This window comes from Camelina sativa, chromosome 19 (genome assembly GCF_000633955.1).
Source record: "Camelina sativa cultivar DH55 chromosome 19, Cs, whole genome shotgun sequence".
Classification (NCBI taxonomy): Eukaryota; Viridiplantae; Streptophyta; class Magnoliopsida; order Brassicales; family Brassicaceae; genus Camelina; species Camelina sativa.
The window spans coordinates 22,988,999-22,996,350 of record NC_025703.1 but is presented as its reverse complement, the minus strand read 5'-3'; the positions used below and the strand labels follow the sequence as shown (position 1 = coordinate 22,996,350).

Genomic DNA, 7,352 nt, shown 5'->3' with positions numbered 1-7,352 from the left:
GGGGGGGGGGGGGGGGGGGTCGAGTTGGGCTGCGAATCTTCTTTTCTTCTTCTAATTAGACTACCTTGCTTCCCTGACCATGAAAACACAAAAACACAAATCAAAATACCCAAATTCCTAAGCAATATAAACAAAGATACCTTAGGGACTTCCTCCCTAGTGAGCTTGTTTAAAGTCACTAAGGTTGACTTTTAGATGTCTTTTAAGGCTTTAGGAGCATCCTGGAGAAGCATTGTGCACTTCTCAGGTGTTTCCTTTTCCCCCAAATACTTCTTAACTCTCTGACCATTGACTGTGAACTCACTACCATCCTTGTTGAGAAGTGTGACAGCTCCAAATAGTAGGATCCCCTTTATTTCAAAAGGACCTCCCCATATACTTTTCAACTTCCCAGGGAATAACTTGAGTCTTGAATTGTAAAGCAAAGTTTGGTCTCCAGCCTTTAGATCCTTGATGAGAATCTTTTTATCATGGAAGGCTTTAGTTCTTTTCTTGTAGATTTTGGAGTTTTCATAAGCTTCCAATCTGATTTCCTCAAGCTCATGAATTCAAGGCTTCTCTTAGCTTGTACTGTCTCTAGATCCAAGTTCAAAAGTTTGATTGCCCATAGGGCTTTGTACTCAACTTCAACTGGGAGATGGCAAGACTTGCCATAAACAAGTTGGAGTGGGGTTCTTCCNTTCTTGTGATATTCCCCATTCTTTGGCAAGCATCACACTTTGTGATGAACTTGTGAGTGTCCTTGAATAATGTAGGCCAAAATAAACCAGCTTGTAGGACTTTCTAGGCTGTCTTGAAAGTTGCAAAATGGCCTCCATAAGCAAAACCATGACAATGCCCTAGCACTCCTTCAACTTCATTTTCTGCTATGCACCTCCTAAACAGCCCATCTGATCCCTTTTTGTATAAGTAAGGTTCATCGCAATAGTATCCATTGATGTCCTTGAGGAGCTTTTTTTTCTTATAAGGGTCCATGTCTGCTAGGATTTCTTCACACACCTTGTAATTGACTATGTCAGCATACCAAGGTAGCTCTTCACTTTCAAGTGCCATCCACTCCTCCATCTCATCATGCTCGATCGAGTGCCCAAACATACTCGGTCGAGTGCTTGTTCGAGTAGTTGGGCGAGTTGGAGGCCGAGTTGTCCCAATTTGTATCAGTTTCTCCTCAGGCATTGAATCATCGATTGGAATCTCCTCCTTCATCCTCATTCTGGACAAATGATCAGCTACTCCATTCTCTAACCCTTTCTTATCAACTATTTCCATGTAAAACTCTTGGAGAAGCAAAATCCATCTCAACAACCTTGGTTTTGTGTCCTTCTTTGAGTAGATGTGCCTCAAAGCAGCATGATCAGTGTACATAATTACCTTGGACCCTACTAAGTAACTTCTGAACTTTTCAAAGGCAAAGACCACTGCTAGAAGCTCTTTCTCTGTTGTTGAATATCTTCCTTGATTTTCATCCAAGGTCCTACTTGCATAGTGAATAACATGCAGCTTCTTATCTTTCTTCTGTCCCAGAACTGCTCATATTGCAAAGTCTGGAGCATCACACATAATCTGAAATGGAAGATCCCAGTTTGGAGCTTGGACTATTGGAGCTGATATCAAAGCAGCCTTGATCTCCTTGAAAGCCTTCAAGCAATCTTCATCAAAGTTGAACTCAGTCTCCTTACAAAGCAACCTTGTCAATGGCCTAGCTATCTTTGAGAAATCCTTGATGAACCTTCTATAAAACCCAGCATGACCAAGAAAGCTTCTTATGTCCTTGACTGTTTTTGGTGGTTGAAGTTGAACCATGACTTCAATTTTTGCTTTGTCAACTTCAATACCCTTCTCTGAAATCTTATGACCACGAACTATCCCTTCTTCAACCATGAAGTGACACTTTTCCCAATTTAAGACTAGATTTGTCTCCTCACATCTCTTTAAAACCCTGCATAGATTAGCAAGACAAGAAGAAAAGGAATCTCCATAGACAGAGAAGTCATCCATAAAAACTTCAACCACATCCTCAATAAGATCAGAGAAGATTGACATCATGCACCTTTGAAAGGTAGCTGGAACATTACATAATCCAAATGGCATCCTCATATATGCAAAGGTACTATATGGACATGTGAATGTTGTCTTCTCTTGATCATTGGGATGAATAGGAATTTGCCGCCGTTGCCCATTTGAGTGTTTGTTTGTGACAATTAGGATCTATACAAGTCTAAGATTAAGTTCTATTGCTCCTTTGATCACTACTGATTCAAATTCTTCATCTGCTTGGTTGTTTTGAGTCTCAGGTACCAACTCGACCTACAACTCGAGCTACCACTCGACCGTTTGCTGTTCGAGTACCAGATCGAGTCCCTACCCGGATTCAAATAGACTTCTCATCTCAGACGACTCGACCTTCAACTCGAGCTTGTGCTCGACCGAGTGTCAGTTCGAGTTAGTAATCATGTTTCAAAGCAGTATGTTCCATTATGTACCCATGCACCAGCAACCAGGTTTCCAGGCTCAATTGTGTCACCCCCCAGGGTTTCAGACCTACCAAGGCCAAGAACCTGACTTAAGAGGTATGATGCAACAAATGTTGCTTGGGCAAGCCAATAAGCAGATTGAGAAAGCAAAGCAGTTTGCTGAGCTGACCCAAACGTTGAATTCTTATTCTAATGACCTGAGTAACAAGCTTGAGAGTCTGACCTCTAAGGTCAAGTACATGGAGAGCAACATTGATTCCACTTCCGCTCCTACGCCAAACCAACTTCCTGGACCAGCTATTCAAAACCCAAGGGAGTTTACAGCTAAAGCGATTCACTTCTATGAAGAAGTTGTCACTGAGGACAGTGAGGTTCAAGGTGGGGAGGATTCATCACTAATTGAAGCCCAAAGTGAAGGTTTTACTCAGCAGACTGAAGCAGAGAAACCACTCAACCAGGTGCTCGACCACACACACGATCGAGTACATGACCGAGTGACCGATCGAGTTAAAGACACAGAAGCTGTTAAGCCTGCTAGATACATTACTCCTGCTTACAAACCACCTCTACCATTCCCAGGACGTTTCAAGGCACAAAAGCTGAAGGAACTAAGGGAAATTATTGAGAAAAGAGAAATGATGGCTTTGCAACAAGAGGAAGTGATTGAAAAGAAGGAAGTGATGGCTATACAACAAGAGGTTGTCATTGAGAAGAAAGAGGAAGAGAGAGGACCTCCCTTGGAAAAATATGCTCAACATCCTGTCCTCAAGGACATGCTTCTTGAATTATCCAAGCAGAAGGCTCAAGATCAAGACATGAAGGATTTGAAAGAGATTGGGAAAGCTATTATCCCAACAAAGCTTGAAGATCCAGGGTCATTTAACCTACCTTGTTCCATCAGCTATATGCACTTCAACAAGTGTCTATGTGACTTGGGAGCTTCAGTGAGCTTAATGCCATATTCAGTTGCTGAGAAGTTGGGGTATGAACATTTTAAGCCCTGCAATCTCTATATTGGCCTAGCAGATGGATCAAAGAGGGATGTGCTTGGATTAATTGAAAATTTTCCAGTCAAGATAGGGGAGGCTAGGATTCCAACTGATTTTGTGATCATGAACATGGATCAAGAGCCAGAAGATCCTCTCATCTTGGGGAGACCATTCTTAGCCACAGCTGGGGCTGTAATTGATGTTAAGATGGGAACCATCAAGCTCCACCTTGCTAAAGACTTCACTATGAAGTTTGACATCAAGAATTCAACATATCAACCTACTATTGAAGGTCAGCACTTTGTGGTAGAGAGAAAAGCTAGTTCTGAAGTTTTTGAGGATGGAGAGGACCCTAGGATTAAAGGTTCAGCCCAAGCCAAGACTGTCCAAGAGCTCAAGGAATCAGTTCAAGTGTTAGCTGGTTTAGTGAAGGAACTTCAAGTTCAGCTCAACAAGAGGTCTTTGAAGAAGGCAAGACCAAGACTCAAGTTTAAGAAGAAACAAAGTTCAAGTGTTAAGGAGGTAGTGATCAAGAAACAACACCAAGGTTATCAAGTAGAACCAGAGGGGATTTCAACACCTCATTGGACTCCAAACCAAGCCTGAAAAGGCATCAAAAGTCAAGCTTAGTGACTTTAAACAAGCTCACTAGGGAGGAAGTCCCTAAGGTATCTTTGTACATATTGTTTAGGGTTTTGGTATTTTGATATTTGTTTTGGTGTTCTCATGATCAGGGAAGAAAGGGGGTCTAAACATAAGAAGAAAAACAGACTCGACAGCCAACTCGACCACCCCACTCGACCGGGCACTCGACCGAGTACCAATCGATGGCTATAGTCGAGTTGCCTCCCTCTCCACCTCCAAATCCAAATCCAAGCTCCCACTACACCTTTGACAGCATGAATGAGGATGTAGACACTTTCTTCCATAACCAATAAGGTACCAACATCACCATTTCCTTGTAAATACCATTTCATCTCATGTTTAGTTTTCTTATTTCAATCTTGAATCCTCTTACAAATTTTTATTACACAAGGGATTGTGTAATTTAAGTTTGGGGGAGGTTTTGAGATAGCATTTGACATTATGTTTTGTTTTCTTATTTCAAATTTTAGCATCATTATGTTAGTATTTGCATAGCATCTAAGGCATAGAAAAACCCTAAAAATTTGAAAGATTTGCAAAAATCTTTATAAAAAGAGTGTTCTTGTAGTTTGCATTGCATAATAGCATCTTGTTTAGCATGTTTCATGTAGGACTGTTAATTATTTGCATTAGGGATCTATGATGAGTTTTGCCTTGTTAGCTTGTTTAATTCACTAAACTAGGATCAATGCCCAAGTTAATAGTACTTTGATGCTAGTTGAGTAGTTAGAAGCATAAGATTGAACCAAGTCTTGAATTCCTGCATTGCATTTGGTCTGAATTGAAGCATGTTGTGATTTGATGTCATTTCCTATTTCTAAGAACCTAATATTGACTTGTAATTATCAGTTTGTGCATTGCTTGAAACTCATGGATACCATTTACATATTTGGATCATTTTTCTCCTTTTTACCACTCTTGTTGATCCAAGTAGCTGATTGAATCATTAAAATCAGTTTCCAATACCCTTACCCAACCTTTCTTTCAAGCCATGTTTATTCTTGAGTGTGTAAGGCCTATTTTGGGATTGAGCTTGGTAAGAAGTGTTAGGTTTGAACTGACAAGAATATTGCCTTGTGTAGTTCTAGTTTGCAATTTTCAAACTAGATAGGACTAGGTGGTTTAATTGTTGGGTTTGGGACTTGGCTGTTGTGAAAAAGAAAATAAAAAAAAAAAAAGAAAGAAAGAAAGAAAAGGTTAACGTCTTTAGGAGGGAATGTTTGTAAGAAAAGTTCTAGTGAAAGAATGGGAAGTATAAGATTTGTGAAAAAAATGGTTCTGGTCAAAGAAAAGAAAGAAAGAAAAGAGGAGTATAGCAAAATGCTTTTATGTCTTAAGAAATAAGAACAAAAGGGAACCATAGCAATAAGAAAGAAAGCTCCATTCCACTAGTTGATTCAAATAAGAAACCTCTCCTAAGGCTTGAAAACAAAAGAGAAAAGGGTATTTGAGAAGAGAAGAAGATAAAGGGTAGAACTAGGATCATTTAGGTTTAGAATGATAGGATCAAACACTTGGGTTACTTTTGGGTAGACAAGGTTTTGTTCTTGTATGTGTCTAAGTGTTCTTACCTTTAGCATTCTTCTAAAGCTCAATCCATTTTTTATGAGAGAACCTTGATATTGATAAGCCCCACTCTAAACAGAAACCATCATTGTCTCTAAACCTTTATTTCCAAGCCAAATGAGTTTAAAACATTGCATAAGATTGATCCATGTTCTTGATTAAATTAATGTTAAAGGAAATGGTTGATTTGAATGCATGTGGACATCTAAGGCTCAAATCAGTAAAGGTTGTGATAGGTTTGTCTAAAATCTTTAAGTATAGCTCATTCAACTTGCATCATAGTACTAGTAACTTGGACATTGATTCTAACTGGTTTATTTGCAAGCTTTAGGAGCTGAGATCCCACTTTCAACCCTCACCTACCTTCTTATGTCTTGTTTATTTGCTTGAGGGCAAGCAAAGACTAAGTTTGGGGGTGTTGATGTTCACATATTTTACCCTGTTTTCCCTTAATATATTCACATCTTTTGCATCCTTTGCTATCCTTTTTGACCATTATTGCATAGTTTTAGGATTGTTCTTGCATTAGAGTGTAGTTGCATTGCATTTGCATCTTTTCTTGCATAAACAGGTGATTTTGGAGCCTAAGGAGCATGGAAACAATGCTGAGGAGAAGTGAAGCAATCATGAGGAGAAAGCAAAGGAGTTAAGGCTGGAGAACCAAGGTCCGGAGTCCCACTCGACTGCCCACTCGACCAGACACTCGACCGTGTGCTGAGAGTGACTCGACCGAGTGGAAGGAGCACAAGAAAACCCAACTCGACCGGTCACTCGACCGAGCACCGGGTCGAGTTGGCCGAGCCGCCTGGCTATTTTGTCTTTTAGCATTTTTAGGGCTTCCCCTCCTTTTTCCTATTTAAGGACCTTGTACCCTGCAGCCACAAGGGGGCAGCTTTTTAGATATTCTCAAACCTAGTATTTTACCCTTTTGGGAATTTATGCTTTTTGCACTTTTATTTTCTTAGATCTTGTACCTCTTTTGAAGGAGAAAACACAAGATTCTTCATACTTGTTTGTTTCATAACTTTCAAAGTATCAAGAATTCGAGTTTGATTCCTTCTCCAATATTGTAGATCTCTGTTTTATCTTTCTAATCATGCAAGTTTCGTGTTTTTCTGGGTTTATGACTTTGCTGTTCATCATGTGTGATTGTGAGTAGTTTCCTTAGCTCTTAGGGATGGTTTAGGCTGGATGGATGTTGTGGTTATTTGATTTGGTCAAGCTTGATTGTTGTAGATCTCTTCTAGGCTAGATGTTCTTAATGCTGATCCTATAACTGAGAGGGTAGGGTTTGATCTCAAGCTTCTTAGCATCACACCAATGTCTAAGGTGCATAGATAAGGCTAGATCTAGAGATTATCATTAGGCTTGCTAAGAGATTAGAAGTCTTGTTTGATTCTTGACATATTGCTTAATGCTTGCTTGTATAGATTCTTTACTTTGTGAGAACAAGTCTAGAAATATATGAGCTTGATTGTTTTTGCCATGAGAGTGGATTAACATGTTCTTAGAGATTAATGTCTAGAGATTAGCTCATGTTGATTGAGGTTTGTTGATCAAGTTAGATAACCACAATCTAAGTTCAGCCCATGAATCCATCCCTAAGACCTTCCTTGTCTATTGATTTCTTAGTCTAAATCTTGTTGTTTGATCGTTGTTTGATTTACTTTTGTCTTGC

At 39.7% G+C, this 7,352-nt stretch overlaps 1 pseudogene; it reads right to left on the bottom strand.

Annotated features, from left to right (window-relative positions):
- The window catches only part of LOC109130898, an 11,125-nt pseudogene extending 9,856 nt beyond the window's left edge, over positions 1-1,269 (bottom strand).